Raw genomic sequence first — 24,296 nt, forward strand, 5'->3', positions numbered from 1 at the left:
ATCTGCGCTGTCGCATTGCAGCGCGCATGACTCGCGATGCTCACCGACGCTCTCCCTCAACCGGAGAGTGCGTGCGCCTCCGCCTAGTATGTTCAGCGAAAAAAATATTTGCTCGCGCTTATCAAAAAGTACCTCTTTAGTTTTTTTTATATGTTTTGGCTGAGGGTTTCCTTTACCTAATGTATACCAAATGACGGTTCTATGGCGACCGCTTCCTTTTCAAAATTGGCCGTAAAAACGTTAATCTTTACGAAAATCTCCAGGTTTAAGGTGCACTATGGCAAAAACAACTGCATTGACGGCTTTGAAAACCAGCTGGCTGGTAGAATGGGTCCTCGTGAACGGCCACAAAGTTTTCAAGGATTCCAGCTGTTACGTAAAGTATATTTTAAAACTCGCAAAGTCGCAAGAAAAAGCGCCGATAGCTGGGGCGTTTTAGGGCACTAAAAGTTGGAATTTCCCAAAAATTGCTCATTCACCTCATTTTCCGAACCCAGTCCTCTGTTTCAGCACCATAATTATGCGTGTAACGGGAGCGATGTACTCGTCCGATTATTTCAAGCATACTATATGGTTTTCGTGCTTACCGAAAAATTTGACCCGGCGTAAAATAACAGGGGCTGAATATTCCCGAGTAAGACTTTGGGAAATGTCTATTAATACCATAGGGTATCCACGATAATTTTTAGGTCCAGAAGTGCGGGGGGTCGACAAGGACCTTTGGAATGACCCAGCTCTGAATTATGTAAACTCTCGGCTCATTTCCGGGTTGTCGCCCAGTACGGTAAGAGGCACGCGGGCCTTGCGGCACTTGCGAAAAGTGTGTGTGTGTGGGGGGGGGGGGGGCGTCACCCTCCCTCGTTCCTGGTCGGGGGCGGCTGACGCCCCTACCCCCACGTTCCGACTCCCATCCTGAGAAATACTCCGCTTATACACGTGAAACGAATTGGCCGTCTGATTTCACACTGAATCTAATTGGAACTGCGTGAAGAAATCATTCAGATCATGCCTTCTTTTTTCAGCAGGGAAGCACGTGCAGCATGTCGCACACAAGGGTGACTATCTGCCTACCTAATTTTTCGAAAACGTTGTAATTCCCAGATGCTCAGATTTGAGAAAATGTTGCCGGGCTCTTTAGCTTCGCAATGGAGTTTAGTTTAGTTTACTTTACGAGTTCATAGTCTTTCTGACTGTTTTCCAACCGCAGCACCGATTGGGAGAAGTGGCGGCGGCACATAGGCATCCGTCTGGCGGCGACAGTCGCTCATGTGCAAAGGTGCAAAGTGCATATATTACCGTGTACAATCCATAATCCAATCCAAGCAAGGTTTGTTGTGCTCATTGTTTGTTTGTTCGTGTTTTTGTTGCGCGTGCGGCAAGTTTTGTTTGCCGAAGTGCCGTGGAAAAGATATAGTATGTCTTATTTGGGTTACAATTCATGAGTGGAGTTTCAACAGATGCTTCCTTGTTCCCTGTAATGAAATTTAGTTGCACCTGGCAACTTTCCAGATCGTGCTGTGATGTTTACCGCTACAGCGGTGTGATGCACGTGTAGAAAGCGCCCGCGAGAAACGGCCATCCGTTTAAAGCAAAGAGTATCGATGCGACTTACGTTGATGAAGTCACCTGAAAACGATGTGGGCAATCGTGACGCCTTGTCACATCCTGTATCACAACCTTGTTTTCTCAGCTGTTGTGTGCAATCGCTAATTCACTCTAGCTCAACGTGTAATGAAAACCTTGGAACCCTAGCATTGCAAATCACGGTAAATATTCCGTACTGCAGTGTATTTCGGCTAACCAACCGTAGATTCTCTTGTTGGAGTATTGTACAGAATAATTGCATGGGTGGTACAGGCGAAGAACGGATCTCGCCTGCCGTTGAACTCGCCTATGTGCAGATTTCAGTTGTTACAACGATTACAGGGAGGTTACAGTGTGTCTGTTTCGCATTGTCACCCACGTTCCAAATTGTGATTTAGTCGAAAATTTCCTGTTTCGTTTGTGTTCTAGATCGCGAGAGTGCTGCGGCAACGTTATTTAAGTTTGAGAGCATAATTACCGAGGCCTTGCCTGTTCGGATTCAGATCCAATGCCACTACCTGCTTCGTCGCCATCTTCATGTGGTGGAATACTACTGCACATCCCTTGCTTCAATTACCTCGATATCCATGTCATCGAACAACCGAGCAACATGTAAAGGTGTCACCATAAAGCTTCAACCTCTGTGAGCACAGCACGTTAGGACAAGAGTGAGAACGACGACGAACGTCTTGATTCAGGTAGAGTCAGGTTAGTAATCCAAAGATGTTTCTCAGTGATGTTCATTGTACAGGTCCCGACAAAAGCTGACGGAAAATGTGATCGGAGTATCTTCTCCTTGGTGTGACACTCTAGCGGCAAGTGGAAGCAGGCTTGTTGACTCGTTCAGAGGGGTGGAGGAGTGTGCTGGCAGCGACACTTATTCAGACCACCTTTCGCGCACGTTCAGACCATACTGAAACTACCGCGATGTGTCGGTACCAGCACACTCGCTCACCTCTGTGAATGAGTAAACGAGCCCCTTTCCTCTCACCGGTAAAGTGTCGCACCGAGGAAAAAAATACACTGTTCAAGTGTTCCGTAAACTTTTGTCGGAACCTGTACGTAAGCCATTTCACGTGCATTGTATTGCTATTGCAAAATGACAGTGGGTGGTGCGTGTCAGTCTACAATCTAATATATTTTGCTTCGCCCGTACCCAATGCTGTCTTTTTAAATTGACTGTCACTTGATATTTTTATTTATTGTTGTTTAGATTATGCTTTTTTTATCGTAAGTACTGCCTAGTGCGCACATGGAATACATTGACCAGCATGTATTCTGATTAGTGTGTCTTCATACAGTGCTGGACAAAAGTTTACAGAATGTGCTCCAGCATGTTCCTTCATCAGAGTGACACGCTAGCAGTGAATGGGACCGCACGGACTTACAGACATGTGTCTAGGCAACCCAGTTACCTGTTTGCCAAGTCCGTACTGTCCCACTAGCTGTTAGCGTGTCACTCTGAGGAAGGAATGTGCCAGAGTGTGTTCTGTTAGCTTTTGTCTAGCACTTTACCAGTAGATATGAAGAGAAAATTGTGGCCTGAACTTGCACTTTGTCATTGTCGTGAGCTCTTGAATGATTTCTCACCATATCAAGGCCGTGCTTCCTTCCACTCTAGCCACACGATAGTAGAAGTGCAGCACCTGTCCCACATGAATCTGGTCACATTAGTTCAGAGAGTTGAACCGAACCTGAACCGGAAACTATTATTACCCGTGATTTTCAGCCGAACCAAAACTACTGGTGCCATCTTGGAGCCGAACCATAACAGAACTGTTTAAAAAGAATTTGGTAACCAGTTCAAATAATGGTTCAGACTTGCTCAAATTACCAACTGTAGGAGAAATTCAAATTATGCTATGTAAAATGTAACCGATGTACACCAACGACTTTCATGCACCACAGTGTTTAGTTGTAACAACGCGAAGGAGCATTGCAAATGAGTAAATTGACCCAGTGGTGTGTGAGCAAATTTAGTATTTCTGGCATCTAAATGAATTGCTACAACAAATAGTCTCTTTCTGGGTTAAATGCATGTGGCTAAATGAAGGTCACAAAGTGGCAACTGCGTTTCACTTTTCGTCCTCGCACTCCTTATGTGTACTAATGCGTATAAAAAAATTAAAAATGCACTTTTTGATAAGGGCGAGAAAATATTTTTTTTATGTCCCACCTACTCTACACATATTAGGCTACGCTGTGGCGTGATACTTGATTCGGTGAATAACGTTTTTTGGTAGTTACTTAAAGTTTTCCTATCCGCTATGGGGGACCAGAATATACAGCTAAATCACATCTATGCTACTACCGCGTACTAGCCCGAGACGTTCATGCGGAGCGTGCTAATCTATCCACACCGAACAGCTAGCTGCTGATGCTCACCCAAGCAGGCTGGAATGATAAAAACAGTTTATTTGCAGTTCATACAGTCTACATATTTTATTTTCACGATTGTAACAGTTTGAAGTAAGAAAACAAAGATACCCACATAAATGAATGCATAACGGTTTCATTATTATTTCCTATTTTCTTTTCAAACATTAAAAATCAAAGACGACCATTGGTAGGGGATCTCATTAAAAGTGACCACTACAATTTCCTCTGTACGGCGAAAAGATGGGTCTTGAATGCTGCTCCGAATGAAGTTTCCGTGCGTGCCACGCACTTTAATACCGCAGTCCTTCATTTTGCATGCGCGCATTTGCTGACAGGTTAGTCGTGAGCAATAGTCATATTATTCACTGGCACGTTTTGCTATCACTTAGTTAAATACTTGCTGAAGTGTAAGCTCTAGCACACCATAGTGAAGGAAAACAACGACTGCCCTAAGGTATTGAGGAGATTCAGAAGTGCCTCCTGACGTTCCTACTTCGGCCATTGTTCAACACGACGACTTCAGCAAGAAACTTGGAACAATAACAACCTTTTTGGTAACCCGGCATGCATCACATGTGAGAAAGACTATCATAAACTAAATCAGCTGAGCTGCAGATGAGCTCTCCTAGGCCGATTTCAAGGCCATGTGTTAAAAGTTGCGTGGATGTGCGAGCACGTTTTTGGACGCTACAATGCAGCAAAAGCCATCTGCTCAGAACATGCCCTGCGTTGCTATTAACCACAAGAAATGCGCGTTTGAAAGGACAGCATGGTTTGCTCATAATATTCCTTGTGAGTGTGAAAGCATCGCTGTAATTTCTCGTGACTACCACTTTAAAATGCTGCGAATGAAATACTCTAAGAAACACCTACTAACGATACTTAGTAATGCACTGATAACAATAAAAACTACACAGTTTACTAACAAAAGGGCTGAGAAAAAGGGAGACATGCTCATATCTGGCTGCTATCAGGACGCTAATTAAGAGCGTTCCGAGAAACTGATACCAAACCTCGATTTTAGGGACTTCAAGGGAAGAACCGCGGCCTGGAGATGGGAGCGTGGGCAGATGCTCTCTTGACATCGCTGGTGTAGGGCTGCTCCGGGGCTTTTGGAAATAAATGTAACTGGCTGTTAGTCGTACCCTATTGTAATGTGTCGATAGTATCTACGTCATCGGAACGGGAAAACACTTACCGCCCCTGAACAAACTTAACTGAGAGGATTGAGGGCATGAAACAAAAAAACAAAAACAAAAGAAGGTGATGAAGGTTACCGGAAGCAGAAAACGTTGAGAGAGCTCAGGTAAGTGAAGGTAAGGAAGACCACTAGAAGAAATGTTACACTCCTGGGGTTTGACAAAGGCTGCAGGCTAAACACAAGTCCTGTCATCGTTAATCTTTTCTTAAACCCCAGGCATGTGATATTTCTTCCAGTGGTCTTCCTTACTGTGTTCGTTCACCAGAGATCTCTCCTAACACCCCTACTGTACATAGCCTCTTCTTTTGTATTTGTTTTTCGCGCCCTCAATCCTCTCTAACAAGAATTTGTTTTTCCTCCTCACCACCCTCTTCGTTCCCTTTCTCTGATGTACATTAGTATAAATATCTGTACCAAGTGTTAAATGTATCACCCCTGATGGAGGACAGACTCTGTCCAAAAGTTTGTTTTTTAGGAACATAAATTATTTGAATGTTTCAATCTCTTTAAATACTTATCTCATGTGCAAGTGCATTAACGTATGATCCTGTACACGAATTGTGTGACTAAGGACCGGTTTCACCAGCGCTGGTTAACATTGAACTGGGATCAAGGATGGCAAAACGTGAAGTTAACACTGAAGTATTTTTACGAACATTACTTGGTGACGTGATGAATATTTCAGTGACAATAATAACGGTTCAGATGTTAATTGGAGTTGGTGAAACTGGGCTTAAGACACCCCAAGTGATGTTCAAGGTCCCCCAGACACTGTACTTACCTTTGCTCTGTTTTGCTTTTTCAGTTTTGTGTGGACACTTCTTGTGGTGCAGTGCTGTGGAAGACTACTGAATATTTCTGTGAAGGAATGTTGTGCTGTGCTTTCATCGCAAGACATTTATGTACATTTTGTGCAATTTATGCGTCATGCATAATTGGCATGGAAGTTCTACATAAGGACGAGAAGAAAACATCAAGTAAGTGCAAAGTCCTGTCATATTTACTGTCATAGCAAATATTGTTCTCAATAGGCAGCTTCCTTATCCAAGACGTTTGAACACTTGGGTTGAGCAGAGCTGCAATGTAGAGGCTGTTGCTGTGGGACGGTTGCTTTTCTGGGGGGCACTGTGAATGGTGGTGTGACACATTTTTAAGCTGGCACATTATACCCTTTAACGAACAACTGTTCTGACCAGGCACATAAGCCTAATCTCTACTGCACTGCCGCACCCACTTTACGATCTACTGCGCAGGTACAGCCCACGATATCTATTGTATCATCACTGACTTAGAGTGGAAGGGCACAAAGCGGACATGTTCAGTGAGAGAGTAGCGGATACAAGTTATACCCATTATTGACCCATCCGTACCGCATACAGTGATGTGTCAACCCAGTGTACCGCAGCCTGTGTGTCGTCCTTATGTGTGTGCCAAGCACTTGGCTTTTATTGCTTTTAACAATCTAAGGTACTTCCTATGGTCTAGTCCCAAAAATTTCAAATCCTGAAATGTAACTATACTGACAACCATATAGCAAGTCTTTCAAGTACAGTTCACTACAGCAGTGAGAGAAGACTGCGTACCAGAATAGTAGAATATGTAAGGGCCCCCTGAGGGTGGTTTGCGTGCATAATGTACAAAGCTCTCTACAGCCCTGGCAAAGTTATCAAGTAATGGGTTAAGAAACTTATTCGGAAATATTTTACAAAAGCTGTCAGAGTAGTTCAGCTCTGTGGAGTGTGTGGGACATCACATAGGTTTATGGATGTTTCAAATAAAGCAATATATGATGTTAAAAGCGAAACCCTTATGAAATTTGAACCCTGAAGTATTTACTCATGGGCTGCGCAGGACCAACTGTACTTGGGATCAAACCTTGAATGCGAGGTTCCAAATGAGAAGCATGCAAACGTGTGTGTGTAACATACCTGAACGGTACGAGTGTGTGCTCTTCCCCAGTATTAATTGAAGTTGTTGCTTCAGAAAATGTGGAACAGCCATGATGCATGTCAGTAACCCCAATACTCCTTGCATGACACAGCGCTGTGCTATTTGCTGAGGCACACCTCTCGCTGCTGAAACAAGCTACCAGATGCCACATTGCCCCTTTCAAAAGGAAAATATAGTGCTTGCCCATAATGGCCCAGTCACCAGCAGTGCGTTTGCTAGACAGACAAGCTGGTAAACATATTCCTACACTCGAGGTTACACTCCGTCCCATTACATATTCGTTTTAACCAGGTGGTGTGGAGGCCCGAGTAGCGGAGGTGGCAGGAATATTTATTTATTTATTTCGAGATACCTCCAAAGGTCCCTTGAGGGACATTACAAAGGGGGGTGGGTTACAACAATAAAGGGTTACAGCATCGCGAGTATATCTACGTAAATTTTAGTACAGCAAAATAGAAAAAGAAAATACAACGCCATGATAATGTGAGATAATAATGTGACATATACAACGAAATTTATGCATGAAGTATCAGCAACGTGGTACATCATCAGCTACAATGAAAATGGATCACTTGATATACGTTAATAGTACGTTAAGCGGTACTGTACACAAGGAAAACACATAGGATGGTAACCAGATAATAACTATGAGAACAGAACAGAGATGGCATTATGAAATTCTTGAGTTTGTATTATTGTAGCGATGTTGCTCGGAAGATCATTCCATTGTAGGACAGTGCGGCAAAAGAATGATTTTGAAAAAACTAGAATGACATAAAAAGCGGTGAACTTTATTTGGGGGATCCAGGCGGGGAAAGATGGCAGTGGATCGGCGAATCGAACACTGTTGTGAGAGAATGTTATGTACGAATTTATGAAAGAGAGAATGAAATGAGTATGAAATATACGGGTTATCAGGGTGTATTTTTGTTTGTGTCTGCTAATAGAGTCTTCTGAAATAACAAGTTTTTGAACGAACTTCTCGACACAAATGTGATCCATGACTTGAAAACCCGACAGACAAACACAAACACGTAACAAATGTGATGACCATCTCTCCTTACATGGCAGTATCTGGGATAGCGAAAAGACCATGTGATGTCCTTTTCCAGCATAGTAAGAGTAGTGTATGTAAGTGTATGGTAGACTGCATTAGTTTGATGAACTCCATGCAATGATGATGATGATGTTCCATGCAACCTGCTTTGTGTGCATCTCCTGATTTCTCTGTTTACATTGCAAATTTCCCACAATTTTTTTTAGAAACTGCACATATTTTCATCTGTTGCTGAACATAACTCTCAAAGTCTGGAGTACATTTACTAATAGTGTTGACCACGAGCTCACAAAATTTATAGACCTTAGTGACAGAATATTGTAAACAGTGTAAAGCGGGCATCACCTAATGCTCAAGAGTAATGAGGTGTAGATGAACGAAGCTTCACTAAGTGGGCACTTAATGATGGAGCTGCACACCAAATGAACAATGGCACTAACGTGAAGTTGGCCTCACCTAACCCTTAAACGTAATGAGGCGAAGCCCACTTGTAGAATGGCGATAACGATACCTCGCTTCAGTACTATTCGAAAATTTGGAATACTGAAAATAGGTTAGAATAATATTCCAGTAGCATCAGATATTCGTTTTATATTAGAAATTTCGAATATTTGCACAGCTCTCGTCTAATTCAATCTAGGATATGGCGGTGCACGGACCTTTTGGTACTCCACGAAAGGTAGGACCGTCCAGGAAAGATAGGAAAGATGCTGTCCAGACCGTATTATTAACATAGGACTGCTTCACACGAAAATCAGTTCTGAACACTTTCTTCTTTGTTCCGAACAATTGTGGCCCGAATCTTTAGGCTTTTGCCTGTAATTGACTAAAAGTGTTGAAACGAGATATTATCCAGTTTTCCTGCCTTAGCGATATCATTCCGTCGATGCTTTTCTTAACCTTGCCAGACTTTGCCAGACACTCTTTCTCTTCTTTGTACTATTCACACCTGTAATGTATATTTACACATCGAAACCAAAAGCCAGGCACCCACGACCAGTATGGACCTGCTCAGGTGGTATTTCTGCTCTTCTGCCGGTGGACACACACCGGCATTCAATTCGGGACACACCGGCAATCGGGATTCGGGATGGCGCAAACATCTCCATGTTCGATGGGTATTCGCTCCAATGTCTTCAAGAGGCATATGTGCATCACTTCAGAAAACCTATAAAGACAATACAAAGCACACCATCAAAGTGCACCACTGAGGTGTCAGCCAACTGCCGAACTTTAGCATCATACCCCATCCCATTGCGCAGTGAGGAAACCCCGGAAGTAAACTGGTCCCAGAACAGTTTTAGCACAAGCATCTTTGGACACTTCAGCAGGTGTAACAGATGAGTGAAAAAATAATGCATGTGTACGGACCAACTGTTGCAAAATTCATATACTTTTGTGCTACAGATTTTGACTAGGACAGCTGTCACAATAAACTAATCAAATGCTTAACAATGTGAACATATCCTTACAGTGGCTCCCGCTGGTCGTGGATATTTTGAACAACTAAGCACCCTGTCAGCATTTATGCATGTAAACGGATCTACAGAACATTTAACTGCATACTATACATTAACGTTTACTAAAATGGTGCATGCAGGGAGCATGGGTGGTACTTCAAGCTCTTTGAGCGCATCTTCAGGTGCTAAGACTTCATCTTCCGGCAGATGTAGCTGAGACATTAAAGGCTATTTTTGTGTTGGAGCGTATCCTTTCCGCATTTTCTGTTTTCCACTCGAGTTGTGTGTGGAGACGCTCTACAACAGGGAAACTTGTTCAGAGTATGGCTACAACCCAATCTTTGCAGCTCTGTGTGATGACTCATCTTGACGCAATAACATTTCTATGAGAATAAGATGCAACACAGCATGACTGCAATGTACACTGTTAGAAATAGTATGCAGTGGACAATACAATAGTATACAGTACAGTATACAAGAAACGATATATAGTAGGTATAATGAGGGTATAGATCAGGGGTACAGTATTAGTCTCCTCATCATGGTCTATACCCTGTTTAAACTGTAAGGTATAGGACACTGAGGCTGTATACCAGGGGTGCGGAACTCATTCGTTGTCGTGGGCTGCATTAGCTGTTTTGAAGCATTTATATGAAATTTGGAAGAGTTTCCAAGTCTAAATACATTTATGTAAGAACCCAATCTGAGGCAATAACTCGAGCTGATATTCAATTTAATCAAGCTTGGTAAAAAAAAAGTCTTGTACCTTTGTTTGAGATGGCTCGCTCGAAGTCGACCATTACAGCACTCGTGAGATTTGGTATTTCCAGGGATAGCCATGGCGGGCATTATATGGATATTGTATCTTCATCCGCAGTGGATGTCAGAAGGATATCCATCGGATGTACGAATCCGACCACTGACATTCACACATTAATCGTACATTCACAGGATATTTGGTATTGTTGGGGAAAGAATGTAAAAAATTAGTTCCAGCAGTCTAACGAGGTGCTACGTAAGTGTACTGGGTTCAACACTTACAGTTGACATTCACCATCGTGTGCTGCAGTTCAGTGATTGTGCCTTCTTCAGTAGGGAGATGCAGTTCTGCCTCTGTGGACATCGTTTTGTTAATGCGAATGTCTAACAAAATCGAATAGTGTGGCCTATGGCTGCCTGTTTTGAAACACGGGTTTTGAAAGTTGTGACAAACAACAGCTGAAGGTGACGAGGTTTGGATTCGTGTTTGTGTTGTGATCAAAAAGAGCTACCCTGTGGCAGTGCTTAAATTCACTTTGGTAACTATGCTTTTCTTTTACATATGTTACAGTGCGGGATTAAATAATGGACACTGATGAATAGTTCAGGGCCCCAACCGCTAATCAGCCCACTTCTATAGCTATAGGCTGTAGCGTATAGCGCTGTAGCCTCAAGTCAGTCCACTTGGCGCAAACTTCTGTGCTAGACATACATCAGTTGCGTTTGATATCAATAATGCAACACAGAACAATGCATATATTTGTGTGTTGGACGACAGAGCCCTCCTGGGATGTGCACCCCGTCCGCACGCACTCTCTTCTTGGTCTCCGCGTTTTAACTTAATTCTTTCACAAATACCTTAGTAGGAGACATGAAGCCGAGAAAGGAGTCATTATACATACATACATCTTTCATGGAGAAACTGCCCTTCGCTGTGGTTGTGCCCTTGCCCACTGCCATGGCAACTCCCCAGCTGCACTGCAGAAACATTTAGTGAATGCTTCTCGGCTTGCTGCTGTATCCCTGCTAAAGTTTCTTGTATGGATGCCATGCAGAGAAGGCAACACTGCATAACTTTCTAGCTCCTGATGGCATCTTCCTTTACTAATATTACAATATCCCAGAGTGTCATTGCTGCGGGTGCTCAGGAAATTGTGAAGCACACAAGCTGCTTGTACAGCAGCATCTGCATTCTCTGGTGTTAAGTTGATGGTCTTCAACAGGATCCTCCACTGTATTCAGAGAATGCCGAATGCGTTTTCAAGGTAGTTTCTACGGGAAGTGTAAATGGCATGTATAAGAATACTTAGCTCTACAAGTGTGTAGAAAGACGACTGAAAAAAAGAAAAAAAGAGAAAAAAGAAGAAAACAGAACAGAAAACTGGAAAACATATGGAACTGAAATACAGCTGAACCACTAGGAGCTTCTGGACACACTTAGAACATGACTTTTGTGGATGCTGCACCTCTTCAAGTTACTATTTCTTTTTTACTTTGTGGATTTTTTTGCTCCTTGCTCAGTTCAACTGGTATGCCACAATTTCATTACCCCACATGTGTCAGTCTTGGTGGATAACAGTTAACAGTTTAGTGTAACATTTCCATAACATGCAACTTCATGCATAAACCTCTCATTTTAAATAAGTAAAGGTGCCGTTACGCATTTACTCACATTTTCGTGTCAGTCCGAGCAACTGTGTGGCTTGCAAAATGCTACACAAATAACGCATAAATACTTCTGTGAACATTGCTTCCAGAGACTGCTAAGGTTGTGATTGACTTAAACAGTCTTTGATGACCTGATACCAACTTTACATGCATTTCCTGCATGCATTATGAAATTGCACTAGCACTTTCCCAGAACGTCATTGCAGCATCAGGCAACATCAGTCCATGACAGCCATCAGCACTATCAAAAATGTTCCCTAGAAATATGAAATGCCCATGGAGGACAAGAATGCCTTTAATAATGCGCACAAGTAGTAACACTGCTATGCGACCCAGCTATAACATTCTGTATGTGATATTCAGGGAATACAAAATATGGGTCACATTAGGTGCACCATAAGGAGAAACACTTGCACCACTCTTTTTTAATGGATATGTAAATGACTTCAGTGGATAAGGATTACAAAGCATTGTTACCGCCAGTTGAAGATACGATATGGAGATGATGGTTCCAGAACTCTACATTCGTCTGCTCCATGACGCAAGTTAGAAGTCTGTAACAGTTATTGTCCCAGTATCTCGTGGCTGACAGGTGTGGCCAACACGACAGTAGGCTAAAGCTACACATTCCGAACATTGGAACATTTAAGTATGAATAGAAAATGTTATGTTACCTTGTAGTTGGGGGTAGTACTGGGACCCAGTTCCCTTACGCACAATAACTCTGACGTGTTTACCGTCAACTGCCCCTACACAGTCTGGAAACTGACACCGTTCACCAAAGCTTCTCATGATGTCTGCCCATTCTGCAGGGTCTGGTGGCTGTTGAGCAAAATACACAAGTTGTTACGCTTGTGTTCCACATGTATGTCCATGTGATTCTGACTATACTGAACAAAGAATGTTTATTACACAATAAGAAACTTCAGAGCAGCACATCTGCGAGTGCTACAGTCCCTTAGTCTGGCGGAATGTAGTTGGCGTCTAAGTCAGCTTCTACTTCCTCGCTGCAAAATAACACCTTAAGAATTTTCTGCAGCATCCTAGCTATAACTTTAACAACACTGAGCATAGCTTTATTTTGTCACCGTCAGTTAATTCCATGTGTTGTTCTAGACCTACACAGGTAAATTTGTCACAGTGCAAAATTCGCCTCTGAAGCAGGCGTACAACCTGCAAGTGCATTCAAATCAGAAATACTACCTGAAAACACTTCGCTATCCGAAATATATGGCACTCTGACAGGAAAGGTGTATTCAGTACCCACCTCAATCACCGATGTCACCGCTTGAGCTAACACCATTTGATGCTTGACATATCTGTAGCTGCAGGGCCGGCTTTAGCATGTGCGGGACCTCCCCCCCGACCAATACCTAGCGACCGAAAGTGGCATAATTCATTAAAAAATATGCGTGACTGCAACAGGTCAAGTGTAACCCTTAATGCTTGAACCAGGATCCCGCCAGCCACAAGACATGTGACCATATTTATCTTGGGTACAAGTTGTCGTGCAGATTGTATTCTGTCTCTTGTATTACGTTTGGGACATGGAGGTCAGTAGTTATTGCATTTTACAATTTTCGTACTGCCAAAAGCGCCCATTATTTTTGACCAGAATGTATTCTGTTTACTCTGTCATCATACTTGTATGGATATGAACGAAAAATCTCACCCCGAACATCCTGAATCGCTGCTTCTCGATGATGGAGATGCTCCTCTTGGGTGAGGAGTAAGTCCCAGTGCAGTGGTGATGTCGACTTCCTTCTGTGGCATCTTGCTCGTGGACATGCATGGGGATGTGACGTGCTCCACGTCTTCTTTTTCGACACACCTAATAGGCTTGCTGTATTGTTGTGGTAGAATAGTTTTGAGATTCTCCCCTGTGTTAAGAGGGCCCACGTTCGAGCTTGAAATGAAAGCCCGCTTTAATGGTCTACTCTGTATTGGTGGAACGAGGCTTCCTTATTTTTGTATCTGTTGTACAGTTCCATACTTTGCTTTTGCTTAGTCTGTTGGCTCCCATACTTATTTTTCATTGATTTCATTTCTTTGCAGATCTGTGTATCCCATTCTCTTGCATTTTTGTTTTGTGGAGGCTTGTTCCTTTGGTATACTTAGAGTTGATTCGATTCATTCGCTTTATCCAATCTTTTTCATACTTGTGAAGCGTATGCGGTCAAATATCCTTTTGCCATATCTGTTTTCTGGAAGGTCGATGAGTCATCCTGTGTATTGTGTATTTGAACGTGCTTCTCTGTATTCGAAGTTTGACCAACCCATTTGTAGCTTCAAAATATGTCAGCCGGAAGAAGGTGGCATGAGAGTGGAAAACCCTTGAAAAAAAAAAACTTTGTTTTAAAATTCAGGGATTGTTCTCGCCAAAAGCAGGACAAAATACTGTCCCCAAGCAGGCTGGTGGGGCAGCGAAACCTGTCCTGCCTAAATCGGGACACCTGGTCACGTGGAAACGTCCTTATGTTCAAATGCGGGGGGAGACAGGAATTTCTCAGAAGACGAAAGGAGAAGGGAGGGAGAAACAAAGCTCCGCCACACGGAGCGTCAGCTTGCTATTCTGGAAGCAAATAATGCGAAAGTAAATTATAAACTAAAGGAAGCGCAAGGATGGTGAACAGCCACTCCTATAGAGTTTGGGACATAGAATAATTTTCCTGATGTGCATGGCATGACGTACATGCCTGCAAATGAAGAAGCGAAAACTTGGACTTCGTTCACTTCCAGTATTAGCAAAATCTGCCTGTTTGTGACCAAGCGTTTTTGTTAAAATGTAATGAGGTACATGAACGTGCCTTGTAAAGTGATTCAAATTTGCATCCCCAGTGTCGAGAAGTGCAGTCAGCACCTGTGGCTCTACATTACTTCCACGAACTGGTCTTACCAGAATGTAGTATTTGAGACAGTTCACAGATAGTTTCAGGGGTATAGGGTGGTCATTGCAGCCTGATGATTGCTGCACAATTCCAAATAGACTTTCTGTTGCATGTCATTAGGAACTTGTAACCAAGTTCCTTTGTGACATAGTCCAGTAATGCTAGTGAGTGTGACCCTGGACCCGCCATGCGTTCCGGTTAGGGAGTGGTGGTGGCTTCCCATCGGGCCGACGGTCTTTCTCATTGGTCTGCTGTTGTTGGGTGGGGCTGGTTAGGGGTTTGCAGAAAGCTGGAGCCGTGTATGCTTGTGATGTGGTAGGGGCCTCAGGCTTCTCCATGACTGGGAGGCTGTGGGGAGCCTCGCGTTTCCTCTGTTGTTGCTTTGTGTGTGATTGCGGTCGTGAAACAGCTGGTGCTGGTCGGCATCTTGGTCAGAGCATCGTTCCGTCTGGGCCGCTAGCGGAAGAGGCACTGCATCCCACGACACCCTCTGGGCGTAGGAACTCGAGTAGTTGGCCATCACTGTACTGGTCAACCATACCGCTTATCCTGTGACGGTCCTGGTGTAGGATACTGGGGTTGGGCACGTCACCTAGATGCCGGTGGAAGATTCTATAGCAGATATGGCTGTTACTGCTGCAGGGGTGGCCACACTGATGGTCATGGTGCCATAGACGTGGATTTGGTGCCGCATCACAGGTGCGTCCGTAACAGCTCGGACGTCCTCAGCAGTGCGGTTCGAGTTGGCTTGTAGAAATGACTCGAAAGCATTTACTGGTGGGATGGTAATGGGGATACCGTTCCTTCTTCTGCAGTGATGCACAAGATCCGAGAGAAGTCGAAGCTTTTTGTGCTTGCACATGCGTATCGCTTTGCAGTTGTATATTACGCATGTTGCACACTTTCTGCACCGCGTGTTTCCGTGGTTTCACTTTTGAAACATGAACACAGCCCAGTCATTTTTCTGTCGTCTACTAGCATTGTCGACGGATTGAAACTTTGGTCATGTTGATAAGCCTCAAGGTCAAGGCGCCGCTAAAAGCTAGCTGCTGTTTGTCACACACATGTGTCACTGCCACACACTAATGTTGTGCCTTCTCATAGGTGAGCGGAGAGGCTGTGGGTCAGCCTCAAGGTCGAGGAGTCACAAGAAGCCAACACCACCTAGACAGACAGGGCCTCTCCATGCTTCCCTCTCCCATGTCGTGACATAACACAAATTGACGTTTATCTCAAGGGTAGGAAACAGCCCCTGAAAATTAAATGCTCGCAAATAATTTCACAAATGACTGAATGCGCGGTTCGCGAAAACTAATAAATTGCGAATAAAAATACGTTTACAGTATCTGCAACAACTGGCTCAGCAAAAAAAAAAAACACTGAAATGTTTTTCTTCTTACCAGCCTTCAATGACATTGACAAGGAAGTCGACGTCGAAGAAGCATCATTTAGTGCACTGTATAATTACTATGCGCTTGAGAGAAATAGCCTAAAGAAGCATGCTTTTCAACTGGCATTCAAGGCCCTCAGTGAAGCAAATATTGAGCAACAGAATGTGAAACTAGCGTAGATTTCCAGTTCCTTTGTAGCCGAAACGCGTACACCTGTTGTCAATCCTGCTCTCTCTGAATCGTACTTAGACAAGTTCTGCATGAGCAAAAGGGAACAATAAGAAATCCTAGAATATCATTGGTCAATACATGTGGGAGGAAGAAGATAGCAATAGGTGTTCAACTCTGGACATATTCGGAAACTTTTGTTTCAGCATGTTTGAACTGTAATCACACTGTTGATTAACAACACCAAGCTGCGTAAGATCAGTTGCAGAGGATGAAGCGGACGCAACTTCACAGAAACAAAAGATAAAACACTACAAAGCGAATACTAATTGTGTAATTTGATCAGAGCATTCTACAGGTGCCATTCATACCATAGTCAATGTTGCATCCAAAAACATATGTGCCTTGTAATTGTATGCCTCGCAGTACAACTTTTGTGCGTATTTTGAAGTATGCTGCTGACAGACCGTTCTAGAACTGTTCTGGCCACACATGTCCAAACGAGCAGTAACGTTGTTCAACTCACCTTAGTTTGTGCTTTCGTATAAGGGTAACAAAAGAAGCTGTAAGTTCTGTAGAGAAGCTGTAAGTATAGAAGAACCTTTCTGCTCTGTATGCAATTATTCCGTAAGTTATGAGCACAAACACTAGTGGGCAAATGCCTTTTTAAAGAACCTCTATTGCATCGGCACAATGGTGGCATTTCGTGCTCTAACGAGAGTCAGAAGAATTCCTTACGACTCTCTAACAAATCCCTAGTGACCCTGTATGGAATATTCACCACCGTAATCTTGGAGGATCTCGTGTTTTAAGTGTTCTCGTGACTAGTCCTACTGTGACTGTGAATGTCACCGACTGTCACTCACACCGTGCAGTTCAAATACATAAATATTGTCCAAGCAGAATAGACAGATAAACCATAGTTATACTTATTATATTTATATTTTGACATGCTCATTCATACTACAATATATACGTACTGCTTTGGACACGGTATTCTGTATAATCTGCAGTTTCTGATTAAACAATACTCTACCAACACTCTGATGACTGACAAGGTGTGAGTGTGTGAGAGTAGGGGATTGCTTGACCACAGACCAGATTACAGACAAGGTCCAGTAGAGTAGAGAGTGTCCAGTAGAGTATATATCTACATGCTACTTTAATTCTCTGGAAAGCAGCGATGACAGGCTGCTCTTGAGCTGTGTGTCCGAGATTTCAGGAAAGTTCTCATGTGCCTGTGTCCTGAAAAAACTAAGATGAGCACATAAAAAGCAGTATCAGACATATGTTTCATTTGCAGGCATGTGAATTTGGCTTCTGTCGGATTTGAGTGCTGTGTTTGTCCCCCCCCCCCCCCCCAAATGTAGTTCATATTCTAGCTTTTTTTCTACTATGGAGTTCAATTAAAGAAATTCAATTTGCTGCATTAAAATTCAACAAAACTATTCTTTCACAATGGTAAATACAAATACTGCCCAAAAATAGTTCACCCCATGCTTTGCCATTGCACAGTTACTTGAATAAAACTCGACTGACACAATTAATGGACCACCCTGTTTAACAAGCCTGAGGTTCGGTATGAGCTGAACACTTCAAATTAACATAGACCGGCAGGCTGAAACAACAGCAGAAAAGGGGACTAGAATGTGACGCTTTCAACTTCAAATTGCATCATCAACCGCACAACTGCTGGGGATGCTGGTGGCTGAATTTCACTGCACACTAACAAATCCACACTCTCCTTCTAATATGTATTAGATTATTGAACCTCTGTATGCAAGAAGGGGATATGTCGACTTGTCCCTGTTTAGTATTTTTGCTGCAATGGCATCTACGTACCAGTATGCAGCTGCCAAACAAAATTTAGGACCGTATTGCTAGTTATTGACGCGCTGGAGGAGAGTAAGAAACGGGAAATGCAGGTTTGTCAGTGGTACGGACAGACAGATCAGGCCCCTTTTCTACACATGTATACAAATGGTATACAACAAAGTTTTTTCCCTTTGTGTATATCTTTTTACTACGTTCCTTTGTTTACTTCTCCTTCTCTCTGTCGGTCTTGTCCACAGCGTGTCTTGTACAAGAGCACTTCCAATCCTGCTGGGCCCAAGCTGCTTCCAATCCTGCTTGCCTTTGGTGCCCAAGTGCTGTCCTGGAACCCCTCGTTTTCGGTTTGGGCCCCTCCAGAATTTTCGTTTGAAATATCCACAGCCTTACTCTTGGTGTCAACTAGCATTTCTTTTCCAACCTTGGTTAATTAATCACCCTTAAGGGCAGACTTCCCCAAGCTTAGCTCTGGTGTGTTCGCGTGCTTGTGGCCCATTTTTTGTAGAGATGGCATTCTGCAATCCCCTACCATCTCCTGCTCTGGTGGCACCTGCAATGCCTGTGTTGTATACATATACAAATGGGCATTGTCATCAGCAAAATGTGTCCACCAAGCTAATAGGTCCCCCTATACCTGGCATCAACATAGTTCGCTGTCAAAGTCCTGCTTTTGGATTAAAACATTTTTTTTTCTGCATGAAAACTCTGTGCATGCGGTGCTACATTGAAAAAGGGGGTATGTCCTGTCAATTTCTGCTAAGTCATGCACTCTAAAACGACTCTAACAAGACATGCATATAGGGTAGACACATATATATTTGCATAATGTAAAAACCCCGAGACTAGGGAACACGAAGGGACAGACACAACATGTGACACAAGACGTCTGTCCCTTCGTGTTCCCTAGTCTCGGGGGTTTTTACATTATGCATCATCTTCAACAGCTCGCTTGCTTCCTAGCCATTCTTTCATTGACATATATATTTGTTACACATTTTGCATTTGTGTTATTCGAACTGCAATTACCTTACCAAATATTTTGCAGTTTTCTCGATTTTTTTCCCTACTTATCCCCTTATTCCATACAGAGGTTCAGTTTCTGGCGCCTCCTCCTGATAAAGAACCTCCCACAAAGAAAAGAATAATACCTAGGGCAGCTTTTATCTGGGTAGGGTCAAGTCCCTCCTTTGCCGGGACGTGCTTTAGGGTGTAGAGCGAGAAATGAGGCGACCAGGCTCTACTGAGGTTGATGGGTTTAATGACGGTTAATGGCGATGAACCGAAAACGAAAGCTCGGGTCACGCGCAGTGCTGCGCGTAACCGATGGCGGTGCTGGTGATGATTATGACGCTGCTGCTACAGGGCTCCCCCCCGTGGCGGATGACAAGGCTGGCGAGGAGGGCCGAGGTTGGCGGAAAGGTCGGGCGCCGAGGCCAAGGAGTGCAGGAGCCGGACCCGAGGCGGCGGGCGGCTCGTAGTGTGCGAGCTGCGGCGCCCAATGCACCCGACGTGGAGGGGAAGGAATGCTGGAGACAGGAGCTGAGCACGGACGTAGGGAGGGCGGGTCGGGCGATACCAGAGGTGCAGACTCCAGGAATGCGGGCTTAAGCCTGTCGATGGCCACAGTGTCAGGTCCCCGTGGAAGATAGAGGCGGAAAAACTTCCCGGCTCGCGAGATGACCCTGTAGGGGCCGTCATAGGGAGGCTGCAAGCCTGAGCGCACAGAGTCCCGGCGGACGAAGACGTGGGTGGCTTGATTAAGGTCGGGGCTCACGAACACGCGTGTTGCGGGAGCGGAGCGGGTAGGCGTGGGCTTGAGGTCCCGGAAGAGCTGGCGGAGACGGTCGATGTAGGAGGAAGGGTCGTGCACGAGCGGGGCCGAGGGGGTGAAGAATGATCCGGGAAGGCGGAGCGGGCAGCCGTAGACCATGTGGGCCGCGCTGCAGTCATCCTGGCGGATCGCGGCGCGAAGGCCAAGCAGGACGAAGGGTAGACGCTCGGGCCAGGTTGTGTCGCCGTGGTCAGTGGCGCGGAGGGACGCCTTGAGCTGCCGATGAAGGCGCTCGACCAGGCCGTTGGCAGCCGGATGGTAGGCCGTGGTTCGGATGTGATGGGTTCCGAGGGCGCTGCACAGGTGACGGAAGAGGGCCGATTCAAACTGGCGTCCTCTGTCCGTGGTTACAGTGGACGGGACGCCGAATCGGGAAACCCAGGAGAAGAGGAATGCGTGGGCCACCGTCTCTGCCGTGATGTCAGGAATCGGCGTTACCTCCGGCCAGCGGGTAAAGCGGTCGATGCACGAGAGCAGGTAGCGGTAGCCTTTGGCCAGAGGAAGCGGGCCGACCAAGTCGATGTGGACCTGGTCGAAACGTGGATCTGGCGGAAGGAACCGCGATGGAGGCGAGATGGTGTGGCGGTAGATTTTGGACCGCTGGCAGGCCAGGCAGGCCCGCGCCCAGTCACGGACATCGGCATTCATGCGAGGCCATATGTAGCGCTCTGCGACGATCTTTTGCGTGCCGCGCACGCCAGGGTGGGACAGCGAGTGGAGGGCGTTGAAAACATGCCGGCGGAAGGCCAGGGGAACGAAAGGGCGCGGGGTACCAGTAGAGGTGTCGCACCATAGACTTGCCGTCGAACCGGGGAGCGAGATCTCCCGAAAAGTGGTGGATGAGGCGGGGGATGAACGAAGGGCGGCGAGCTCTTCATCAGCCTGTTGCGCCTGGGCGATGCCTTCCAAATCGACCGCGGGGGGCGGATGGAGAGCATTGACGTCCGGCCGCGAGAGTGCGTCGGCTGCGGCATTGTCTTCGCCTGCGACGTGTCGCACATCGGTCGTGAACTCCAAGAGGTAGGACATGTGGCGGGTTTCACGAGGCGAGTGGTTGAGGGAGGCCGATCGCAGGGCGAACATGAGAGGCTTGTGGTCGGTGTACAGCACAAACGGGCGGCCCTCGAGAAAATGGCGGTAGTGTCTGCATGCCAGGTAGGCGGCGAGGAGCTCACGCCCGAAGGTGCTGTAGCGTGTTTCTGCTGGCGAGAGGCGCTGGGAAAAGAAACCGAGAGGTTTCCAGTTGCCATCCTGACGCTGTTGCAAGACTGCGCCGACAGCAGCAGTGGAGGCGTCGACGAACAACGCTGTCTCGGCGTCAGGACGAGGATGGTGGAGCAGCACAGCATCTGCCAGGGCCTGCTTGACCTCTTCGAACGCGCGTTCCGCTGCCGGTGTCCACTCCAGAGGGGCAGCACGGGCCTCTTTCGGATGGTCAGCGCCGAGAGCTGCGTAGAAAGGCTGGAGCAAGGCAGCACAGCGAGGCACAAAACGTCGGTAGAAAGTCACGAGGCCGAGGAATGAACGAAGTCCTTTGCGAGAAGTGGGGGCAGGAAAGTCTCGGATGGCCTGGACCTTGGATGCGAGTGGCCGGATGCCTTGCGGGGTGATGGTGTGTCCCAGGAAGGTAAGGGTGGTAACGCCAAACTCGCACTTCGCGGCATTGATGGAGACTCCGTAGTCCTCCAGGCGCGAGAACAGGGCGCGCAGATGGGCGCGATGAGCCTCCGGAGATGGACTTGCGACGAGGATGTCATCCATGTATGCGAATGCGAAATCCAGGCCGCGGAGCACTTCGTTGATGAATCGTTGGAATGTCTGCGCAGCATTACGCAGGCCAAAGGGCATCCGCACGTATTCAAAGAGGCCAAAAGGGGTGGTTATAGCAGTCTTCGGGATGTCAGGGGGATGGACGGGAATTTGGTGATAGGCTTTGATGAGGTCTATCTTGGAGAAGATGGTCGCTCCGTCAAGATTCGCGGTGAAGTCCTGAATATGGGGAAGCGGGTATCTGTCCGGTACCGTGACGATGTTGAGTGCACGGTAGTCCCCACATGGGCGCCAATCACCAGGTGTTGCTTTGGGCACCATGTGGAGAGCGGAAGACCACGGGCTGGAGGAAGGCCGAATGATCCCCAGTTCGAGCATGTGCTCAAATTCCCTCTTGGCAATGACGAGGCGCTCCGGAGCCAGCCGTCTGGGGCGAGCGAAGACAGGGGGGCCCCGTGTCACGATGTGGTGAGTGACGCTGTGGCGAGGTGGGCAAGAGGCGTGCGATTGGCGCAGGACAGCGGGGAACTCCGTGACAATGTCGGCGAAAGCAGTGGGCAACGGTAGCCGTATGGTGGGACTAATGGCGGCTATATGCGCTGGAGCTCCATAAACGTGCAAAGAAGTAGTGTTGTCGACGAGGCGCTGGCGTCTAATATCCACAAGAAGGTCGAAATGGTGGAGGAAGTCGGCGCCAAGGATTGCGAAGGGGAGGTCGGCGATGGTAAAAACCCAACGAAATACTCTGCGCAGGCCGAGGTCAAGGGTGACGGAGCGTTGACCGTAAGTTGAGATGGTGGACTTGTTGACTGCCTGCAAAGCCAAGTCTGGTTGTCGGTGTCGTTTTTCTGCGGGGGTTGGTGGAACGACGCTCACGTCAGCCCCGGTATCCACCAGGAAGCGACAGCCGGACACGCGGTCCGTGATCCGGAAGAGCCGGCTGTTGTCGCCCCCAGCCACGCCAGCCGTTAATGGTTGGGGGGAGCGTTTCCCGGCCACGAGCAAGGGGCCTGGCAGTTCCTTGCGGCATCGCCGAATTTTCGATGATACCAGCAGAAGTGGTGCTGAGAGGGCGAAGGAGACCGTTGACGGGATGGCGAGCAGCGACGGCAAAACGGGCGGCGAGGGGAACGTGGTCGCTGCGGGGGAATGGCGTCCACCCGGTTCACAAGGGCCGCCACCGTAGTCTGGAGTTGCTGGAGCGACGTGCTGATGGCATTGATTGCAACGTCCACCGGTGGAGGGGAGGTGCGGGGGGCCAGGGCGGCAACGGCTCCTGGAGATGGAAGGCCAGCAAAATCCAGAATACGGTCCGCCATCTTCGCCAAGTCATCCAGGCGGGAATTTTCGCCGGCGGCCAGGATCATGCGTACGTTGTGGGGCAAACGTTGTAGGAAGAGCTCGCGTAGTAGTGAGTCGTCCGTGGTAGGGTTGCCCGCGAGGTCGCGCATGCGGCGTAGTAGCTGTGTGGGCCGTCGATCGCCGAGCTCTTCCCTGTTCAGAAGCTGCTGCAATCGCCGCTCCTCCGAAGCAGACGTGCGGCGGATTAACTCGTCCCTTAAGGTGTCGTAGGGTAATTCAGGGTGAGGGTGGATGATTAGGTCGCGGACTTCCGCCGCAGCTTCGGGAGGAAGGTTTGCGATGGCGTGGCCAAACCTTGAGGCTTGAGAAGTGCGATGAGAGGCCGGCTGGGAGGCGAAGAGCTGGTGGAGTGCTGGTCACCGTTCATGATGGTGGAACGCTAAGACATCACGTCCGGGTCGCCAGTTGTAGAGCGAGAAATGAGGCGACCAGGCTCTACTGAGGTTGATGGGTTTAATGACGGTTAATGGCGATGAACCGAAAACGAAAGCTCGGGTCACGCGCAGTGCTGCGCGTAACCGATGGCGGTGCTGGTGATGATTATGACGCTGCTGCTACAAGGGCATTGCTGCCTTGTTCATAATGGGACATCCCCTTCTGCTCATCGGCAGAGAACATGCAATGGGGCAGGACGCGTGTGTATTTTGTTGCCGAGCCATTGCAGTGATTTGAAAGCCTGTCAAGTGTTGTTTGCTCAACGAGCATTCCCCCTCCAATGTCGACCTCAAAAAAAAAAAAAAAAAGCATGGAGTGCTTAAGCATGTGATGCTAACAGGACAGGATGTAGTAACAAATAAAAAATGTTGCAAGCATTGCAATCAAAGAACATATGAAAAGATTTGTGTTGATATGAAGTGCAACATTTAATCTTTGTCTCGTACTCAGTGACATCTTCCTGGTCCCAAATGAGTGCTTAGTTTACCTTAGTGACATAGAGAGGGTGGCTAAACAATATTGAATTTCAATATATAGATAGGCATGAATTTAATAAGCTGAAA

At 46.4% G+C, this 24,296-nt stretch overlaps 1 long non-coding RNA gene across 6 annotated transcripts in view; it reads left to right on the forward strand.

Moving 5' to 3' along the window:
• Positions 1 to 1,327: 1,327 nt before the first annotated feature.
• Positions 1,328 to 24,296, forward strand: part of LOC135388424 (uncharacterized) — a 229,442-nt gene continuing 206,473 nt past the window's right edge. For 3 of the 6 annotated variants that reach the window (XR_010421367.1, XR_010421370.1, XR_010421369.1), the window contains exons 1-3: positions 1,351 to 1,766; positions 2,088 to 2,292; positions 5,970 to 6,141. This is a non-coding gene — a long non-coding RNA (uncharacterized LOC135388424). Of the gene's footprint in view, positions 1,767 to 2,087; positions 2,293 to 4,987; positions 5,088 to 5,969; positions 6,142 to 9,645; positions 9,810 to 24,296 lie in introns of those variants that run through there. The other 3 variants (XR_010421371.1, XR_010421368.1, XR_010421372.1) reach the window with 3 other exon arrangements.

The sequence above is a fragment of the Ornithodoros turicata genome, chromosome 3 (assembly GCF_037126465.1).
Source record: "Ornithodoros turicata isolate Travis chromosome 3, ASM3712646v1, whole genome shotgun sequence".
NCBI lineage: Eukaryota > Metazoa > Arthropoda > Arachnida > Ixodida > Argasidae > Ornithodoros > Ornithodoros turicata.